The sequence below is a fragment of the Natrix helvetica genome, assembly GCF_964273705.1.
Source record: "Natrix helvetica genome assembly, chromosome: 3".
Classification (NCBI taxonomy): Eukaryota; Metazoa; Chordata; class Lepidosauria; order Squamata; family Natricidae; genus Natrix; species Natrix helvetica.
The window spans coordinates 53,133,776-53,156,598 of NC_138549.1; the positions used below are offsets into that span (position 1 = coordinate 53,133,776).

General features: G+C 39.7%; 1 protein-coding gene across 2 annotated transcripts in view; it reads left to right on the top strand.

Moving 5' to 3' along the window:
• Positions 1-22,823, top strand: part of POLA1 (DNA polymerase alpha 1, catalytic subunit) — a 511,093-nt gene that overhangs the window by 335,419 nt on the left and 152,851 nt on the right. The window lies entirely within an intron of this gene.

Below are 22,823 nucleotides of genomic sequence, written 5' to 3' on the forward strand. Positions count from 1 at the left end.
AATACTGGAATACTGCTATCATGTCACCCCTAATTCTTCTTTTCTTTAGACTAGCCAAACCTAAAACCTGCAGCCGTTCTTCATATGGTTTAGTCTCCAGGCCTTTGATCATCTTAATTGGTCTTCTTTGAACTTTTTCCAAAGCTGAACATCTTTTTTGTAGTATGGTTACCAAAATTGGTTGCAGTATTCCAGGTGTATCTTACTAGGATTTTATAAAGCAGCACTAATATTTCACATGATTCCATGCCTCTGTTTATACAACCCAGGATTGTATTAGCTTTTTTTGATTGCTGGTTAGATCTGCCCCACAGGGCTACTCTGGAAACAGTGAAGGATCAGTGAATGACTGTGGCGCTTCTGCCTGGCCCAGGCCGACTGGGTGCTGAGTTACAACTTGGTGGCGGCCATCCAGGCCGGAACGCGGTCAGCATTAGATCTCACCCACAGGTCCATCCTGGAGCCAGTGAAGAGCCAACCCATCCCCCGGGCGTGTGCAAAGGAGGCGAGAATGCAGGGCCTTGCACGCCTGGGGACCGTCTTACCCCACAGGCTGACTGTGTTCTGAGTATTTCAATTTTACCCAGGATGCCAGTGCTCGCTGCCTCCTGTGCGCGTACCCAGGGGTGGGGTAAGGGTGGGCCCTAACTGCCTTCAGGGCGGCCGCGCAGGTGAGATTAAGGCTGACCGCATTCCAGCCTGGATGGCCGCCACTATGTAGATCAGTGCTGTGCCCACCACCAGCGCTTCCATACCCCACTCTCCAATCTGACCTCACAGCCCAAGAGGCTTCCCTTTCACCAGGACTGTTCCTGCCCCCGCGTGGGGAAGCCACGGCTATCAGCAGCATGGCCACTGGCAGTGCTGCCAATCTCTGCCCTTCCCCTTGTAACTTCCTGAGCATGGAGAAAGGAAGGAGATGGGAATAAGAGAGAGGGAGGGAGGAAGGAAGGAAGGAAGGAAGAAAGGAGATGGGAAGGAGAAGGAGGGAGGCAGGGAAAGATGAATGAGAGGCAACTTGGTTGGAGATGGCCCAGTTCACACAGTTCTGCATCAATCCTGGATCCATTGAGACTTGGGCAGCAAGTCTCCTCTGGTGGACAAGGGTTTGGCGCTCGTCCTGGTCTCACCTTCCTCTGCTGGGAACAATGGATCCCTCCCAGCCCCACTCGGGCCACCTCAGGTGCCAACCGCAACACAAGCAATGTCAAGCTGGCCACACACAGCTTCAAGGTCAACCACAACCCTGATGTGCCTCTTAATGAAATCGAGTGTGAGACCCGTGGTATAAGGAATCTAGTCCTTGCTGTTTTATCAAAGGCTTTTGTCCAGATAAGCCAGAAATAAAATTCATTGCATCTGAGTTCACAAATAACAGTAACTTACAACTGTGATTACTGAATAAATCATATGTGAAACAATTTTGACAATCCATGGTTTACAAATTAGCTGATTTTCAAAACATGCTAACCCAGAAATAAACCAGTTTACAATAATGAATGTATGATAGAGTGCAATGCTATTAATAGTTACTGATTATAAGGCTACAGATACTACTTCTAATATTGGGGTAATAGAAATGTTTTCATTAATTTTTCATTTGTGGATTTTCCATAGATAATTTCTATGAATTCTGGGAATAATGTTATGGATTTTTTGGCTTATAATTCAGACATAAATGCCTGTTCTTACTACTGCAGTGTGGTTTATTAAGCTAAAGTAAATAGATAGATGAGATTAATAAACAAATGAGCATATGTGTACTGTATTGCTAAATAGCTGTACAGCGAAGACATTGATTCTTCCCCAGACATTCTTCTATGGCTGGGAAATACTTTCCAAGTCAGTGCTACTAGAAAAAGTGGTTAGGGACAATATTTGTTGCAGTGCATCTGAATACTTTGCTTCCCATCTGGCATCTTTTCATATTGCTGGGTGTCAGGTGACATATAATGTAATAAATTATTATAGTTGGTTATTATTTTTGTTGGTCATATGGTCATCCAGATGTTTAGACTGGATTTGGCATTTTGTAAAGGATGGTGCATACAGAGAGAGAGAGATGGCGTGATACACTCCACTGAAGTGGTAGTTTTTCAGGAATAAGGGAGCACATTCCAAGGAGAGGGGTGAGATAAGAGACAACACAACCTGAATAGGAGACAGGAAGAGAATTGGGATAGCTGCTAGAATTTCCCAGGGTATGTCCATTGGAGAATAGTAATAAATGTTTAATCTGGCAAGATTCTGTCTATTCAATGTAAGCAGACAAAGAACTGAACTTTGGCTAGATTGTTCTACCTTGCACTAGAGCTGGGCCTGATATATTTTAACCCACTTATCGAATCCTTCCCAAAGACCTGAGATTGATAGATGTTATTTTATGAAATTAGAAGAATTGTCATTGGATGTAACCTGTGTCCAAGTAAAACTGCCTTTGCAATTGATTTATGATGCTTTTGTTAATATCGATGTGGTGTTTCTGTTGTTTTGAGATTGCATCCAAGGATTTTATTAGTAGTAGTCCTATTTGTGCTTTCTATTGCCACAGTCATTCTACTTCTGTTTGCGTGTCTTTGTATTTCATGAATTTCTCCAGTTATTATTGTGGTTGGTCTCTTAGTCAGCCAGATGTTTAGACTGGATTTGGCATTTTTATTCACCTATTGATTTCTTCCCAAGGTCCTGGGCTAGGCAGATATTGTTGTTTGATGATATTAAAGGTATTGTTTAAAGGTGTTATTTATTACTACCTCTTTGTGCACTAAATTATGCCCAATATAATTGAGAATTATTTAAAGGCAATATTATTAAAGATATAAGTATCTTATAAGTATAAGTATAATCTTTATTGTCATTGTACTTAAATACAACGAAATTGGTTTTAACCAATTTATCTTGAATAATGAAAAAAAATGCAAAAATGAAATTATTTTTTCCTCTACAAAATCTAGGATTAGATTACCTAACTGTGAGCCCAATATAATGCCTGAATCTTTTCTAACTATAAACTTGTTGCTCTGTCCTTTGTTTTTTTATTTCTTTTTTTTTAAGAACTAAAGTATATTTTGCTTAAATTCCATTTGCATGTTTAACACAAATCCAGGGCAAAGTGTATTTGGCGCAAAAAGTATTGTAAAATTCTTTGGTCATGTAGTTACAATCAAGGAAATAAAGGATTACCTTTTCTAGTTTTCAAGATAATGAATCTTAATTAAACAAGGGTTAACAATAATGTACACTAGTATATTCATTTGAAACAGGCATGTGTTGAATTTGATAAAGCTGTATTTAAAGCAAATGAATAACAAAAGCTTAATTATAAAAGCAAAACAAGTGGAATAAAGAACTACATATTTCTCAAATTGTTTTTCCAAAACTAACACTGATCTTACTTATCTACAATACAATTTCCAGGAATAACAACAATAAGTTATTGTTATTATAAAAAGATATTAACAGATAATAAGTATAAATAAATGCAATTAATAACTGAATACAGAAGAAACAAAGAATAATATTAATTATAATTGTTAGGAAGTCCAGACAAATAGCATTATTTTCTACATGAAGTGAACTTGCTACCCGAAACAAAATATATATTTGCTTTAGCTCTAGGTAACCTAGATTTCCTGTTTATCATGGTGTAATATGTCATGAAGGTATAAATTATGTGCAAAACTATATTTCTCTGTGTAATTTATTAATTAGAAGGAAGTTTAATGTAACTGTTTATATTATATCTTTATAGACAATATTGAGATGAGGACTATAGTGAAATTTCAATTTCAATTTCAATTTATTTGTGCTTCTAGACCGCCCCCTCTCCCAGAAGGGACTCCATTTTAAAGAACAGTATTAGAACATTTTCCAGATGACAGGGTGTACTCTTACTATGAAGTATGGAAATGAACTATTAGTACCCTTTTTACTACTCTTTAGTACATTTCCTACTACTCTAGAATTCAAATAAACCTTTTGTTTTTAGGAAATCTACAGATAATGAACTGGATTAGCCAAAGTTTAGAAAACAGATAGTAAAAAGTGCTGTATAATGAAAGGGGAATGGGCAGATTTTCAACATTTCTTGCAGCATCTAAGGGCTGCAAAGGTTTTGGTAGGAGCACAATGACATCAACATAGGAGAGGGAAGGAATCTTTATTCTTTCACATTTTTAGGATGGGAAGTGATAAGTCCGTGATGGCGAACCTATGGCACGCGTGCCACAAGTGGCACACGGAGCCATTTGTCAGGGCACGCGAGGCGCTGCCCTGTCAGCTGGCCAGCGCGCATGCGCGCGCTGGCCAGCTGAGTTCACCTTTTTAAAAGCTATTTTTCGCCTTCCCCAGGCTCCAGAGGCTTTATAGGAGCCTGGGGAGGGCGAAAACAGCCTCCTCCGCCCCCCCCCGGAGGCTTCAGGGACCGTTTTTAAGCGTTCCGAAGGCTTCAGGGACCGTCCGAGGCTTCCCTGATGCCTTCGGAGCGCTTAAAACGACCCTCCGAGCAACCCGGAAGTCACTTCCAGTTTGCTCAGAGGGTGGTTTTAAGCGCTCCGAAGGCTTCAGGGAAGCCTCTGGACAGTCCCTGAAGCCTCCGGAGGGCCTCCGGGGGGTCGGGGGAGGCTCTTTTCGCCCTCCCCAGGCTCCTATAAAGCCCCTGGAGCCTGGGGAGGGCAAAAAAAAATGTAAAAATGGGGGGGGTCGCACGTTTTGCGCGCATGCGCACTGGGGGGTCGTGCGTTGCATTATGGGTGCGGCACGCCCACACTCGACCCCCCCTGCGCTCCCCCCACTTGTGGCACGCAAGCCAAAAAAGGTTCGCCATCACTGTGATAAGTTAAAGTATTGGGGGTTATTTGTATAAAAGTCACCTTGTGGTGAGATGGCCAGTAAACAAACTTAATAAATCAGGTTTTTACAAATTATTAATTACAGTACTTTCACAAATTTTGTTTTACTTTTCAGCCAAATTTTATTGCCATGAATTAGGAGATTGAAAAACAGCTGCATTATCTACTTTTGATCTTGCCCTATTAATGATGTTAGATAAGTGCTATATCAAGTGTCCGAGATTCTCTGGAATCAAAATACCAATTTCTGATTATGGGAAATAAATATGTTTGAGACATGAATGAATTTTAGAGTTTATATATTTAACAATTACTATACTCTATCTCTTTATCATTATTAATTTGATCAACCTAAAAGAGATTTCTTGAATAAATCCAAAGTTATAGAAAATTAATTATGTGCAGGGAGAAGATACCAGATGCCTCGAGTAAAGGCAATAGTACAATTGCTCACAAAAATTTAGATGTTCCTGATTCTATTGTAAGTCTCAGTGAACTGCATGAAATAAGAGGTAACCAATTTCTTTTTGCAAATTTGAGTGTAATGCAGTTCTTAAAGACTTCAGTTAAGTAAACTAAACATGGCAAGTGCAAGAGTCAGTACTTTGAAATATCCCTTTGAAAGAAACAACAGCTTCCATAACTACATTCTTTTATTTATTTTTTATAGACATTATGTTTCTATTCTTATTCCTATTCTTTCTTGCAATACTTTTTAGCTCACAAATATTCTTTGACCTGTTTAGTTACCATGCATGTTTGAGATCTCCCCACAGATTTTCAATAATCAAGTGTAGGAACTATGAAATCCATTCCAAAACCTATAACTTTCTTGTAAGTAGTTTATGATTTACCTTGTGGAAATATCTAATCTCTTTTTGGTTTCAGTTTCTTAACTAACCAGAATATACTGAATACATTGTGTGTCAGGGTTCCAAATAGCATCCAAAATTAAATCAGAGTCTAAGGCAAAGTGTTGCTCAAAGTTCCAATTTACTAAGAGAGCCATATTGGCATATCTGGGAAAACCTGAATCTAAAAGCTTTCCGGTTTTCCCCACCCAACTGAAAGTTCATGATCTTGCACTCACACCCACAAGTCCATCACATGATCCAATCTTCTACTGCCTTCCTACAGCTTCCCCCCATCCAGTTCCGGTCAGGTGCAGAGATAAAGGATGACCTTGGCTTTCTAGAAAGTAATTTTATTTTGGCTACATAGCATCTAACTCCGTACAATCCCTCCTCTTCCCACAATAGAAAAGGTGTAGTAGACTAATACTACGGAATTCTCTCCAGAATTTGGCAGTGAACAGAACTCTGCGGTCTGAGATGATCCTCCTGGGTACTCCATGCAGGCGGTAAATATATTTGACAAACATTTTCGCTAGTTTCTTTGCAGATGGTAGTCCTGAGCAGGCGATGAAATGGGGTTGCTTGGAAAATAAGTCAATGACTGTCCAAATTATTTATTACCGCCACTGTCTGGGAGCTCTATGATGAAGTCCATTGCGATATCTTCCCATGGTCGGCTAGGGTTGGCCACCCGTTGCAGTAATCCCAGGAGCTTGCCTGGCCGTATTTTCATGGTTGCGCAAGTGGCCCAGCTTTTTACATAGTCTTCCACTTCAGCTTTCATTTGACGCCTGGCAAGGTGGAGAGTTTTTAGGAATCCAAAGTGGCCTCCTAATTTCGCGTCGTGGCTTCGCTGCAGTACTTCCAACCTCAAGTTCGCAGGAACGTACAGTTTGGATCCTTTCAAGGCTAAGCCATCTCTCATCGTCAGGATGTCCTTGTTGTCGTTGAGCAAGGGGTCTGCCAGCAGTGCCGATTTCATTGTTGCGGTCAGCTTGTCCTGGCTGAGGATAGGCAGCCGGTTAATCTGGCCTCTGGTGGTGACTTGTGCCGCCTTTTGGTGAGGAGAGGAAAGGATGGGGTGATCCACTTCTTCCCTTTTACTGTCATATTGCGGTTTTCTTGATAAGGCATCTGCCAGCAAGTTCTTCCCTTCAGGGATGTGCTTCAGTTCGAATTTGAACCTTCGGAAGTATTGTGCCCAGCGAACTTGCTTTGGAGACAGTTTTCGGGGGCTTTTGAGGGCTTCAAGGTTTTTATGGTTAGTCCGGACCTCGAATGGCACATCCCCCCTTCCAGGAAGTGTCTCCAAGTGAGTAGGGCCCATCTAACCACATATGCTTCTTTCTCACAAATGGCTCACCTTCTTTCAGTACCGGCAAGTTTTTTGGAGACATAAGCACACGGTAAGAGGTGTCCTTCCTTATTGTTTTGCAACAACACTGCTGCTACAGCCACATCACTGGCATCTGACTGGATTATGAATTGCTGTTCTGTGTCGCGGTGTTACAGTTTGGGCTCTTGGGCAAAGAGCCATTTTAATTTCTCAAATGCTTTTTGATAGTCCATTGATACGTATGCAGTAATACACCTCTCTCAAGTCCAGTTTGGTAAACACTTTGCCCTTAGTCAAGTGGTTCATCATGTCTTTCATGAGAGGGAGGGGGTAGATGTACTTTACGCATACACTGTTAATCCTGCGCAAATCAATGCACAGACGTAAACAACCCCCCCCCCCCATCTTACTTCTCTTTGAAGAGCACGGGGTTCAAATCACCAGCACCGGATGGATTACATCCCAGGGTTCTGAAGGAACTGTCAGACGAGATCTCAGAATCACTGAACTATATCTTTCAGAGATCCTGGAGCATCAGGGAACTGCCAGAGGACTGGAAAAGAGCTGATGTAGTTCACATCTTCAAAAAAGGGGGAAAAATAGATCCAGGAAACTATAGACTTATCAGCCTGACCTCAATACCAGGGAAGATTCTGGAAAATATAATCAAGCAACGAATTAGCAAACACCTAGAAGTAAACAAAGTAATAGCCAAAAGCCACCATGGGTTTGTCAAAAACAGATCATGCCAGACTAATCTTATTGCATTCTTCAACAAAGTGACAAAATTAGTGGACCAGAGGAATGCCGTCGATATAATTTACTTGGACTTCAGCAAGGCATTTGATAAAGTAGACCATAACCTACTACTAGATAAAAGTAGAAAAATGTGGGTTAGACAGCATCACCATCAGGTGGATTCGTAACTAGCTGACCAACCGCACACAACGTGTAGTCCTCAATGGAACTGCATCTACATGAAGGGAAGTATGCAGTGGAGTACCCCAAAGCTCTGTTTTAGGCCCAGTACTCTTCAACATCTTTATCAATGATTTGGATGAGGGAATAAATGGGGAACTCATTAAATTTGCAGATGACACCAAGATGGCAGGAATAGCCAGCACTTAAGAAGATAGGCTTAAGATACAGAAGAATCTTGACAAACTTGGACATTGGGCACTATCTAAAAAAATGAAATTCAATAGTGAAAAAAGTAAGATTCTACATTTAGGCAAGAAAAACTAAAATGCACAGGTACAGTATAGTTTGCTCAATAGTAGTAACTGTGAGAGGGATCTTGGAATCCTAGTGGACAACCATTTAAATATGAGCCAGCAGTGTGCAGCAGCTGCCAAAAAAGCCAATGCAGTTCTAGGCTGCATCAACAGAGGGATAGAATCAAGATCACGTGAAGTGTTAATACCACTTTATAATGCCTTGGTAAGGCCACACTTGGAATACTGCATTCAGTTCTGGTCGCCACGATGTAAAAAAGATGTGGAGACTCTAGAAAGAGTGCAGAGAAGAGCAACAAAGATGATTAGGGGACTGGAGACTAAAGAAGATGTTGGATAGCCATTGATCTGAAATGGCTATAGTGGTGGATTATAAATATTTCAAATACACAAAATAATGAATTTTTATTTCTTTATCTGTTGCATGTATAGCCAAAGGGTAAACTTCATTGATTTTGAAAAATACCAAACATTAGTAGTCAGCAGCACTTCAATTTAGAAGAAAAGGTATTTAAATAAAAATGTGATAAAGTAATTATTTCATTTATCTATCCCAAAGGTGCTTTTTCAAAAGGCTACTGGACTTTCCTGTTTTTCTTTAAAGGGATGAGCACCCTTTGAATGGTGCAGGAGTGTGAACAGATTTCTAGAAAAATTGCAGACTACAGGAATCATTTATACTTTAATTTGAGATGCAGAAATTTGCAGGTGGCCTCAAGGACTCTAAAAGAATGCAAATGACCAGCTGTCTGCAAGAACTATAAATCCTTCTATCCTTCACCATCCAATCAGAGCTGAATAAACTTCTTGGATGAGAAGCAAAACATCTTCAAGGAAAACAAGAAAGTCTACTTACTTCTTGAAAAAACACCTTTGGAGCAACTATGACCGGAATGACTGAGAATCTCCACAGATATTTCTTTCCTTCTTTTTAAATTAATTTTTATTGAATGGTTTAATCTTTAAAAACAGTAAAAAAGATACAACAAGGAAAAAAACACAACAAAACAAAACACGGAACATACATAACAATATAGAGTAATTTTACAGCTTTCAATATCGGCTTTCCTGCTTAGCTTTTATAATTCTCCCTTCTGCATTGCCTTCCTATTACTATAACCTTGTCCTATGATGTAACAAGCATAATATTAACACTTATAGTAATATTCATTATTTGTATCTCCATCTATTTGTATTCTCTATTTCCTGTTTTGGCTTCTGATTTCTTGCCACTTGTATATTTTATTCCATCCTTTATAGAAGTCCGATTCTTCTCTTTCTTTTAGTTCTATTGTCATTTTGTCCATTTCTGCACATTCAAGTATTTTCCTGATTGTAGCTTCATCTGAGGGTGTATTAATTTTTTTCCAATTTTGTGCGAAGCCAATCCTGGCTGCAGTGAGTATATGTATGATTATGTATTGAGATTGTTTGTCCATTTTTTGATCCAGTAGTCCTAATAAGAATGCTTCTGGGTTTGAGTTCTATTTTTCGCTCAGTAATTTCTTCTAACCACTTTCGAATTTTGCACCAGTACTTCCTTGTGATGGGGCACGTCCACCACATGTGATAAAATGTTCCAGGCTTGTGATTGCATCTCCAACAATTAGGGGATAGATTTGGGTACATTTTGGCCAATCTCGCTGGAGGCAAATGCCATCTATAAAACATTTTATAGAGATTTTCTTTGTAAACTGCTGCCTTCGTAAATTTATAATTTCTTTCCCACAGTTTATCCCATTTTTCTAACTCTATATTGTGGCCAAAATTTCTTCCCCAGCTAATCATTGCCTCTTTTACCGTCTCTTCCTCCATTTTATATTTTAAAAGAAAATTATATAATCTAGTGATCATTTTTCCTCCTGTTCCTAGTAATATTTTATCTAATTCCACTTGTGTCTCATATATTACGTATTGTTCCCGATCTTTTTTTAAATCTTGTTTTAATTTGTAGGTAGGGCCACCATTCCATATTTATTCCCTGTGCTTCTGATTTTTAGTTCTCCTTTTTCATCTAAAAGGTCTGCATATCTTACCATTTTACTAAGGTCTGTAGTATATGGATATGTCATTGCCTCCATGGTTGATAACCAGCTTGTGATTTTCAGGTAGTGTTTTTTTTTTCCCCAGACCCTAAACAAAGCATCTCTCATTATATGTCTCTGAAAGTAGGAGTGGGATTTAGTCTTTCCCTCCCAGAGGAAGCCGTGCCAGCCTAATTGGAGATCGTGTTCTTCTAGCATAAAGATTCTTTTATTTTTTAATTGGATCCAGTCTTTTAACCATGTTACGGCTGCCGCCTGGTAATATAACTCCCAATCTGGGAGTCCAAAACCGCCTCTGTTTCTGCTATCTTGTAGAAGTTTGTATTTGATATGCGTTTTTTTCCCTGACCAAATAAATTTGGATACCATTTTATTTAGTTGTTCAAAAAAAATTTTCTCTAATCAGTATTGTTTGAAAAAGATAGAGTAATTTGGGTAGTATATTCATTTTGATTGTTGAGATTCTGCCAATTAGTGATATCTGTAGTTTACTCCAGTTGTCCAAATCTTTTTGTATCTGTCGTAGCAGTTTGTTGTAATTATCTCCTTTTATTGTAATATATTTTGCCGATAGCCATATTCCCAAATATTTAATTTTCTTGGCCCTCGAAATTCCCAGTTTCTCCTCCAGTTCTTCATTTTGTCTTTTGGTTAAATTCTTAGTTAATATTTTAGTTTTTTCTTTCTTTATTTTAAGCCCTGCCACTTTACCAAATTGGTTTATATCCTATAATAGTTTTAGTCCAGTTTCTAGGGGCTCCTCTATGATAAATGCAAGATCGTCTGCAAAGGCCTGCACTTTATATTCCTGTGTTCTAATTTTCAGTCCCTTTATGTCCTTATTTTGCCTGATTTGTGATATCAATGTCTCTAGTGAGTACAAAGGGGATAACAAAGGGGATAGCGGGCATCCCTGTCTTACCCCTTTGGTTATGCTGAAGTCTTCTGTTGCTTCCCCGTTTAGTATTATTTTTGCCTTCTGACTCGAATATATTGCTCTGATCATCCTGATGAATTTATCTCCGAAGTTCATTACTGCTAATTGATTTATAAGAAAATCCCAATTCAGATTATCAAATGCTTTTTGTGCGTCAATAAATATCAATGCTGTTTGTTTTCCTGGATGTATTTCGTAGTATTCTAATATGTCCATAATTTTTGTTATTGTAAAATTTTATTGGTTTTTTACAAATGTTTTAGGGGGAAAAGGTAAATAGGTGTAGAAATATTTTGACAGCTACATCATGTGGGAGGTAGAAATCCCCCCGAATCTCACAACTTTAACAAAAAAGAAAAGAAAAAACATCAAAATTTGAATAAACATTGGCAGCTTTTTGTTTTTACATTCAATCATCAATATATTCAATCATCTTTTACATCACTTCCAAGAGTTACATTATAACAACAATTGCAAAAATGTTTCATCTCATTTTTGTGATCTGAGTCTTCTAAGTGTTGCATCCTCCCCCCTGTCTGCTGGCAGAGCCGCGGCCCCTCCCTCCTTCACCTCTTGTGTACTGTCCCCTGTTTGATCTAGGAGGGCACTATTTTTTTTTAATAAAGGCTTCCGTTCCACAACTGTGTTAATTCTAATTCTACTGCCCTCCCAGAAAATTAGCATTCCTTCTGGCAACAACCATTTAAACCAGACTCCATTGTTATATAATTTCTTTGCTAATGAGGAGTATTTCTTCCTCTTATCTCTTACTTTCTTTGGAATCTGCTTAAGAATGGTTATTTCTTTGTCTTTATATTTTAGTGGTCCCACCCTTTGAGCTCCTAAGACCTCATCTCTTGTGGTCTTTCTAAGAAATTTAACATGTACTTCCCTTGGCACATTGTGTGTTCTAGCGTATGCTGAGTTAATCCTATAGATCAAATCAATATCCCACCATAGCTGTTGTTTGTCTCTTTTAATATATTCTGCTAAAATTGTGGTCATAATCTCCTTGAGATCTTCATTCTCTGTTTCTGGCAAGTTTTGGAATCTAAGAAAAAAAGACATTCTCTCAAATTCCACCTTTATTATATGGTTTTCAAATTCTACATTCCCCTTCTGGCTTGCTTTAATCTCTTCCCTCAGCCCAGTCGCTCCCTCCTCTAGCACCCCTATTCTCTGTTTATTTTGTATTGTTTGTTGTTGCGTTTCTCTGAGCTGATCATTTAAATCTGCCAGTTGTTTTTTCAATTCGTCCTGTCACTTTAAGAGAGTTTGAAACATTTGCTCAACTGATAGTTCCTTTGAGCTTTCCTCAGTCGCTTTAGGTTGTAAAAATGAAGCCAATGGTGTCTTTTGGGTAACTGGGCTGGACGTAGATGATGTTGGGGCCGAAGACAGCTTACCAGGCGGTAATTTTTTAGGACCCATATTAGGTTCAGAGATAGCTATAAGTCTGCACAAAGAAATGGCGTCTGTGGAAAGACACAACTGGGAGAAGTCACAAGACAAGCAAGTCCAGAGGAGAGCGTAGATCTCTATACAGCTCCAAGCCAGGTGGTATAAATCAATATTCCAAATCCAAGGGAGATACGTGCGAAGAGAGGCTCCTGGAGATCTCTAGGGTATGATATAGTACAAAGTCAGAAATTCTTTCAAAAGGGAAATTCATTCATAAGTGCAAGAAGAAGGAGGAAGTTGGCCACCTTGGCTCCGCCTTCACAGGAGATCAGAAAGCAACGTCAAAAGTTTCCATAAAGTAGTTTAAAAGAATCAACTCAGCAATCCTCCTTTGCAATTGTAGCAAGAAGTCATCCTCCCATTGCTTAGAGGAAGACAAAGTAACTTTTAGCTCTCTCTCTCTCTCTTCCGAGAGAGAGGGATTTCCCAATTGCCGCTTTTCCGAGGGGGGGTGGAAAATTCCCCCCTCCAATCTTAACACTTCAAAGGATTGAGTCCACAATTTAGAAAGGCTGCTGCTCATCAATTAGATAGATTTAAAAGGAGATTGAGGGAAGCTTCCCACCTCACCGCATTTCAGCTGTAACATCCGATTAACTGTTTTCTTTCAGGCTCCGTGTCACTGCATTAAATGTTTGCTAGCCAGACTGAAACTGAATAGCTGAACTGAAAGAGTTACTGCGCAGGTCATAAGCCTTATCTGACAATGATTTATTGCGCATGCTTAACATGTTTATTACTTCACACATTCCAGAGACTTCTCTTCCCTTTTGATCTTTGTCCGTCTGCCAGGAAGCTGGTAGACAAATTGCTTCTGCCAAAATGTAACAATTAAATAGATTTGTTTATTTCTTTGTTTTATTATTTTTGTATTAAAGCTTGTTTTTCATTAGAATATGTTTTCCAGGATTTTATTTCTTTTTTCGCACCTTAAAGATAATGCTGTTTGGAAAAGCCCCGATCTAAGACCTCATCTAGTTCAGGGTGAAATATCTTCCCCTGACACTCCGCTCGGCAAAGGTGTGCTGTTGCGCGCTCCCTGGCTCCTGGAGCGAAGCTGGCGACACCCCCTACGGCCGCCGCCAATTCAGGGGGCCCCAACAAGCCGCCCTATGGCAGGGGGCCCCAACAAGGCTCCCTGTGCTCCCCCTAAGCTTAAGGGGAGCCCACTGAACAGACGAATAGCGGACGCGAATGTCCGTCACCCTCGGGGACCGGAAGTGTCCATTATTGTTTGTACATTGTTTGTACATTGTACATCCATTTTGGTCTGGGTGTATGGTTCCGTTTAATATATTTTTAATTCTTTCCGCCATAATTGTCATAAATATTTTATAATCAGCATTTAGCAGCGAGATTGGCCTATAATTTTTGATCTTTTGTTTTTCAGCGTTGTATTTGGGAATTAGTGTTATTAGTGCCTCCATCCAGGATTTTGGTGTCTTAGCTCGTTCTAATATTTCATTATACATTTCTAATAATATGTTCTCTAATGATTCTTGCAATTCTTTATAAAATTCTGCTGGAATTCCCTCTGGGCCCGGAGTTTTATTATTTTTTTGTTTTTGGATTGCCCTTTTTAATTCTAGCCTCGTTATTTTCTCATTTAATGTTTCTTTTATTGTTTCCGGTAGGGTTGGAAGATTTTTCCTCTGGAGATATCTTTTAATATCCTCCTCTTCTATTTCCTCTCGGCAGTACAATGCTTGGAAGCATCTTACTGCTATATTTTTTTTCTTCCTTTTGGTTGTGTATCACCCCTTTTTCATCCTCTAGTTGCTGTATTGTTTTCTTTTCTTTCTCTTTTTTTAGTTTATAGGCTAGCCATCTCCCTGGTTTATTGGCATTTTTGAAATAATTTTGCCTGCATGATCTAATTTTCTGGGCCATTTCTTCTTGTGTAATTAAGTTTAATATATGTTTAATTATTTCTTTTTCTTCTTTGGCTTCTTTGTTTTGAAGTTCTTTCTGAAGTTTATATTCTAATTTCCCCAGTTTCTCCTGAAGCTCTGTATATCGTTTCTTTTTATCTTTGTTTCTTCCTATTGTATATGCTATTGTAATGCCTCGCACATAAGCTTTAGTTGTATCCCATAGGTTTTGAATAGTTGTCTGTTCATTCCAGTTTTCTTTTAGGAAAAATGCTAATTATTTTTCCACATACTGTACATAATTATTTTCTTTTACAACCCTCTGATTCATGGTCCATCTCTTTTTCCTTGATCTGGTGCTGTGTTTCTTCCAGTATCTGCATGTCTTTTCTTGATATTTCATATGCTCCGGCAATCCTTACGGCTTTCTCAAGATTTAAGTCTTCTTCCTGCAGCAGTTTTTCCTGGACTTCCTTAGACTTACTGCCCATCAAAATACGATATTTAATCATATCTCCAGTGTTCTTTGTGTTGCTGTTTGCTGCCATGACTCTTCTCACCCCACTCCTGGTACCATGTGATGACCTTGGCATAAAATAAAGGCAGACAGCAAGGAGCTTGAACTAGAGCTAGTCTTTATTCAGTGGCAGCCATCTTTAAACTGACTTCTGCCCTAGATGACATCATTAAAAAGGTTAACTGTTTCCTAGCCTTCTTAAAGAGCTAAGCACAGCAATTGCACTTAAAATATAACATAAAGCATACACATCATTACACTTTCCATTTGATTGTTAATGGGTTATGGTCTGCCCACATGTTCAGTGTTATTTCTACCTCTTCTACATCTTTCTTCATTTCTGGATCCATCCACACCATGTCTATCCTGGACCATGAATTGGGGGGTTTGAAAAGAATGTGTATTGACTCTTCTGTGGATTGATTTCTCTCCAAACATCTTTTAGATTTAATTCTTGGGCCATTTCAAAGAATGTATTTGGTAGAGTTCTCCTTTCATATTTTTTTTAATTATCCGTTTTATTATCTTTCTTTGGATCTACCACTGCTTTGAAGTCCCCTAGTAGACATATGTTATCCAGTTCCAGTTCTGCAATCCGTTTATGTAGTTTACTATAGTATTCTTTCTGGTTCGTATTTGGTGCATATATGACTCCAATTAATACTCTTCTTTGTTTTATTAATACTTTGATTAATAATGTTCTTCTTTCTTCATCTGCGTATACCTGTTTAGATTTTAGCCAGTCCTTTATATATACTGCAATTCCTCTTTTCTTTGTATCAGCCAGGGCCAGATGTAATTTTCCTAATTTTGGAGATTCCAGGATACTACTATTTCCTTTTTTAATATGAACTTCCTGTAGGCACGTGATATCCATGTTTTGTTTTTGGAGCTTAGAAATTGTTTGTCTTCTTTTTATAGGTGAATTTAATCCATTTATATTGACTGATGTTAATTTCACTTCCTCCTCCATCCTGTTACTAGTTTATCGCCTTCGTTCCTCTACTTGGCTTTGTTTCCTTTTGGTTTCTTGTCCTCACTCCTTCTCTTTCCTGGGCTGCTGTATCGGTCTTCTTTCTCACATCTCCTTTTTCCTCCTTCGGCTGCTCCTCTTGGCTTTGGGTTTCCAACTCCTCTCTGCTGTCTGATTCCCCCTCTATGTAGTGTTCATAGAATTCCCGGGCTTTCTCTACGGTGTCAATCCTTATTTTCTTATCTTGCCAAGATATTAACATGCCTTTCGGTATCAACCAGCAAAACATTATTTTATATTTTATCAGTTGTGTAGAGAGGAATTGGTAATTTCTTCTTTGCTCTCTGATTCTCTTTGGTATTTGTTTAAGGGTTATGACTTCTTTTCCTTTATGGACAAGCTATTCATCCCTTGTTCTTTTGTAAATTTCGTCTCTACAGGTTTTTTTTTTTTGCAAATCTTAGGTGTATTTCACGGGGAAACTTATATCTTCATGCATAATTAGTATGCACTCTATAGATTTCGTCAATATTGTTCCTCAGTTCACTTTTGTCCATTTGCAGTTGGTCAGCTAGAAGATCACTCATGAGTTTTGGTAGATCCTCATCTTTTGTCTCTACTATGTTCTGAAATCTTAAATAGAAAGAGGATCGTTCTAATTCTAAATGGACTATTGCCTCCCCGCTCTCTTCTCCACAGATATTTCATTTGTCTACATAGAGTCCCCTGATAGTAGACTTGCTGCTGGCTCCATTGGTTCTGCATTGTGTCCAATGTTGAGTAATTTGTGGATACTTTAGATATTATACTGCAGGCTATTAACATCTGTTAACAGTTCGTTTAGTGACCATTTGGAGTTACAGTGGCACTGAAAAAAGTGACATGACATTTTTCACACTTATGATCATTGCAGCATCATGTGATCAAAATTCAGACACTTGGCAACTGATTCATATTTATGACAGTTACAGTGCTCTTTGTCATGTGATGACCTTTTGTGACCTTCTGACAAAGACAAGGGGAAACCAGATTCACTTAACAACCAGGTTGCTAACTTAACAACTGCAGTGATTCACTTGACAATTGTGGCAAGAAAGAGCATAAAATGGGGCAAAATTTACTTAACAAATGTTTTGCTTAGCAACAAAAAAATTGGGCTTAATTGGGGCCGTAAGTCAAAGACTCTCTGTGCTAAAGTTGCTAACTTAAATTAATAACAATTGGGATTCTTTGACATCTGGATGGATACCCACTGTCCATCCCTATGTTAGACAGTGATGGGATGAAGTTGAAATGCTTTTAAAGGGAGTTGCACTCCTAAAATATCCGATTTATAGCTGAAAGCTGTAGTATTTAGAAAGTGATTGTCGCCCTTACCACGTAGATTATGCAGGAAACAAGGTTAGATAAGCTAATTCTACTTCATTGTAAAGCTACATAAAAGCGTTGAAAGGATCATGTACCTTGGTTTTAATTTATATGAAAGCTGGGACATGACCAGTGAAGTAAACATAAGGATAAAGTTCGAACAGCATTCTTCAAAATGAAAAAGGTCTTCTGCAGTCATGACATAAGCCTAAGACTGAAAACCAGACTTGTCAGGTGTTACATCTTTTCTATCTTGCTCTACGGAGTAGAGAGTTGGTTTCTGACAGAAAACCACTTGAAGAAACTAGAAGTATTTGAAATGTGGATTTACAGACAGCTGTTACGTATAAGCTGTGTTGACAAAATCAGAAATGAGGTGATAAGCCGCCTGGGAAAGCAAAGGGAAATAATCAAAGCCATTAAAAAGTGAAAGTTAGTACATTTTAGACATGTGATGTGACACCCAGAAAAATACAGCATCCTTCACTTAATCCTCCAAGGAAAAATTGAAGGCAAAGGAGGTCCAGGCAAAAGAAGAACATCATGGCTTCAAAACCTAAGGGACTGGTTTGGACAAATCTCAGCAGCACTTTTTCATGCGGCTATTAACAAAAATAGGATTGCCAACATGATCCCCAACATCTGATGATGGATATGGCACAAGAAGAAGAAGTATTTATTTATTTATTTAAACTTATTAGTCGCCCCCTCTCCCCACAGGGACTCGGGGCGACGTACACAAGCAACAGTCAGCACAGTGTCATACAGAGGAGGTAAAAAATAAATAAATAATTACAATACTGAAAAAGGTTAAAACCCCAATAACATTAATAGTTTAAAAACTAAAATTGACAATTAAAAATGACCTAGGGGTGGAAAAGTTGTCGAATTATGCCAGGCCGGCTAGCCGAAACAGGTGGGTCTTCAGTTTGCTGTGGAAGGAGCAGAGATCGGTTGTTGTTCTAATGTCTGGGGGGAGGTCGTTCCAAAGGGTAGGGCCCGCCACAGAGAAGGACCTACTCCTGGGCACCGCCCTCTGACAATCTCTAGAGGACGGCACCCGGAGGAGACCCTCTCTGTGTGAGCGAATGGGTCGCAGGGATGTATGGGGCAGGACACGATCCCGCAGGTAACTAGGCCCTATGCCATGGAGCGCTTTGAAGATGGTAACTAACACCTTGAAGCGTACCCGGTAGGCCACAGGAAGCCAGTGCAGCTCTCGCAGGAGCGGTGTTATATGGGAGAACCTCGATCTCCCCATAATTACCCGCGCGGCTGCATTCTGGACCAACTGCAGTCTCCGGGTGCACCTCAAGGGGAGCCCCATGTAGAGAGCATTACAGTAGTCCAGGCGAGACGTCACCAGCGCGTGAGTGACTGTGTGCAGGGCCTCCCAGTCCAAAAGGGGTCGCAATTGGCGCACCAGGCGAACCTGGTGAAACGTCCTTCTCGCCACGGCTGCCACATGATCTTCCATAGCCAGCCGGGCATCAAGGAGGACGCCCAAATTGCGTGCCCGTTCCACCGGGGCTAATTGTTCATCCCTGATGGCCAGCGATGGAATGTGCTGGTTGTACCGGGGTGCCGGAAGCCACAGCCACTCTGTCTTGGAGGGGTTGAGCTTGAGCCTGTTGTCACCCATCCAGACCCGCACGGCTTCCAGACAACGGGACATCACTTCAACAGCCTCGTTGGGGTGGTTTGGGGTGGAAATATACAGCTGAGTGTCATCAGCATACAGATGATATCTCACCCCAAAACCACGGATGATCTCCCCCAGCGGTTTCATATATGTGTTGAACAGGAGAGGCGAGAGGATCGACCCCTGTGGGACCCCACAAGTGAGGGGCCTCGGGGTCGACCTCTGCTCCCCTGTCAACACACATTGCGTCCGGCCAGAGAGGCAGGAGCGGAACCACCGCAATACGGTGCCCCCGATCCCCAACCCCTCCAGACGGCGCAATAGGATACCATGGTCGATGGTATCGAAAGCCGCCGAGAGGTCTAATAGGACAAGGATGGAGGAACAACCCCCATCCTTTGCCCTCCAGAGATCATCCACCAACGCGACCAAGGCCGTCTCCGTGCTGTGACCGGGTCGGAAGCCGGACTGGCGCGGGTCTAGATAATCATCTTCCTCCAGGTGACGCAGGAACTGCTGAGCCACCACACTCTCAACAACCTTCGCTAAAAAAGGAAGGTTGGAGACTAGGACGATAATTTGCTAGCTCCATTGGGTCCAGAGAAGGCTTCTTGAGCAGGGGGTCTCACCACCGCCTCTTTCAAGGCGGTTGGTAAAAGGCCCTCACCCAACGAAGCGTTCACCAGTCCCAGTAGCCAGCCTCGTGAACCCTCCCAGGAAGCCAGTACCAACCAGGAGGGGCACGGGTCCAATAAACATGTGGTGGCTCGCAGTCGCCCGCGCAACCTGTCCAAATCTTCGGTGACAACAGGGTCAAACTCCTCCCAGCGTGGAATCTCAAGACTAGCCTCGGACGCCCCCCCCTGGAGCACTGGAGTGGGTCCACCCCCTCCGGATCTGATCAATTTTATCCTGCAGGTATTCCCCAAACTCCTCTGCCCTGCCCTGCAATGGGGGGGGTCCCGTTGTCCCTGCGACAGCAGGGAGCGGGTCACCCGAAACAGGGCGGCAGGGCGGTTATATTAACAGAAACTTCCAAATCTGAAAGTACAATTTTCTCGCTGTCACCTTTGTATCCCAATAATTTAGGGAGCATCTCTCCAGGGCCCCTTGTTTTATAGCTGTGGGCTATGCTCCCTCTTATCTGAATGTTCTTTAGCAATATATTTTTCCCTGGTCTCCCAAAGTCATTTCCACATACCATTATATTGACTTAATACCAATTAATATTTGTTTAAGACTAGCAGAAAAGGCTTGGTTTTGGATAACTACATTTTGGTTCTCTCGAAAACAAAGTCAAGAGCAATATGCTGTAAACACATTTAGTAATGAAAACTATCTGGAATTATGGTAGTAAATCATTGCCATCATATGTCAAGGCATTATGTGATCAAACCCAACCTTTTGGCATTTTTTTGCAATGATTGCTAACTGAAAACCATGGTTAAGCAAATGGAATGATCATTAAGCAAATGCTGCGGTAGTTAAGCAAATCCATTTTATCAGAAACTAGAAGCAAATACTGGAAACTGGCAAAACACTTCGGGACACTGTGAATGGTTGTAAAGGTGAGCCAGTTGCCAAGCACTCAAAATGCCATCAGGTGATCCTGGTGTGTGTGTGTGTGTGTAGCCTTTGTAACATCAAAATTGGGTCATAAGTAGCTTTTGGAAGGGCCTATTGTAACATCAAATGGTTGCTAAGCACTAGTCGTAAGTTGAGGACTACCAGTAATTTTCAGCCTCTCCTCCCCAAGTTACTGGCTGTGATTGTTAGAAGGATTGTATTTTATTGTTTAATGCTATTCTATTGTAATTGTTAACCTTTCTGCAAATTATTAATTAAAGAGTTATATAAAAATGCATGCATTTTTTTATTTATTGGTATCCCACCTTCATTATTTTTTTTACAAATAGCTCAAGGCAATGGATCTTCCTCCTCCTACTTTGCCCACAATAACCCTGTATTTGCTTTGAGCTGAGAGCAAGTGATTTCCTAAAGTCACCCACCTGGCTTTCATGTCTAAGGTTGGAAATCGAGGTCTCCACTTTCTACCCTAGCCCCTTAAAACACTAGACCAAACTGGCTCTAAAACAAATTTATAAATAAAATAATTACATTTATGTTCCTTTCTGTACCTTAAATAATAAATATGCATCTAGCAGATAAATCTAGCAAGAAGTGCAAAAAGCAGATTCATTGTGCCTATTCCTGAATTTATATACCAATACATTTTCCACTGTGCTATCTTCTTTCAGCAGCATTTTTCTCGGTGCTTGCTCAAGTTTGATACATCAACATCTAGACTAGAGATATGTGAATATGTGTTCTGGTTTTATTTGTTTTATGCTACCTGACACTGAGTAGATGAAGTTAAAAATATGTTTTCTCTATTTTTAAAATAACAATTTTTCTTGTTTGAGCCTTTTTCAGACTGTTTGGCTTTTCCTTTTAAGTATATCGGGGAATACCAGATCACATAGATCTGGTGTAAAAGTAAGAAAGGTGGACTAGAATCAGGAAGACGTATGGAAGTTAATTGAGTTTTCTTGAGATAGTCACTAACCTTCAGCCTTGGGAAGGAAGAGAAGGTATAATGTATGATGTCTTGAGTTCCTTGGGGAAAAGTGTAATCTAAAACTATATAAGAGCAACAAGAGTAACCATGATAATGTAACATTATGAAAGAGATAATCTTTTGCTACCTTGTATATGAGTTAGTAGGTTTTGCATTGTTATGATTGAAGATATTTGTTAAAACAGATCACACCATCAAATTATAGAAGGTCATGATAAAACATTTTACATTTTACTAAACTGAAGAAAGAACATGGGACCCTGGGTGGGACATACTTCCTGACTTCCAAACGTTTCAATATTTCATAGATTAAAATTATATAGTATACAAATGCCATCAGCTAATTCTTACTTTGATTAAGTTTTTTTTTTTTGATAAAACTAAGTTTCTGGTATTTTCCAAGTTGGATTAATGGATATCTGTAAAGTATCCTGGATGAGTCAGGTGGTATGGAAAATTTTTAAAAATAGCTAGCAGTACATAGTTTACAATGGGTTCATGTACTTTTTATTTCATTTAATAAGAAATATTTCCATGCTCTAGGAATAAGGAGACTGCACTTGTTACTTCAGAACTGTTTCTTTATCTATCTGCAAATGTAATGGTTTAATTGATCAAAGTTTGTTATGCTTTTTAAAGTCAGACAACAGGTGTTTAAAAGCTAGCCATTCATCTATGTAAACATAAGTTTCATACTTCTTTTCTGTTACATTCACTAATGCATATGCCTGTATAATTCATTCTCCCATACTGATGTATACTCAGTCTTTGTTCAACCCATTGGAAGCAGAAGCTACCTGATTGTTCTCTACCTGCTTAAACCCTTTATTTCCTGAAAGATTATGGTCTGCTTGATGGGACATTTTCAAACAACATGAGAAGTGGTATTGGAAATTGCAAATCCATATTTTCCAGAGAAATCTTTATTGGTTGAAAAGCCACACGGGAATAGGTGTCATTTGCAGAAAGACTAGATCTAACCAATATATTATCTTTTAAGATATAATGCTACCTTGTACCAACTGATCAAGTAGACTCCCGTCCATGAGAATTTATTGCAAAAGTTCAATAATTTTTAATGTATTGTAGGGCATTCAATTAGAACAGTGTACGTACTCTTCTGGTACATAACACATATCAAAAAGCATGGACAAAA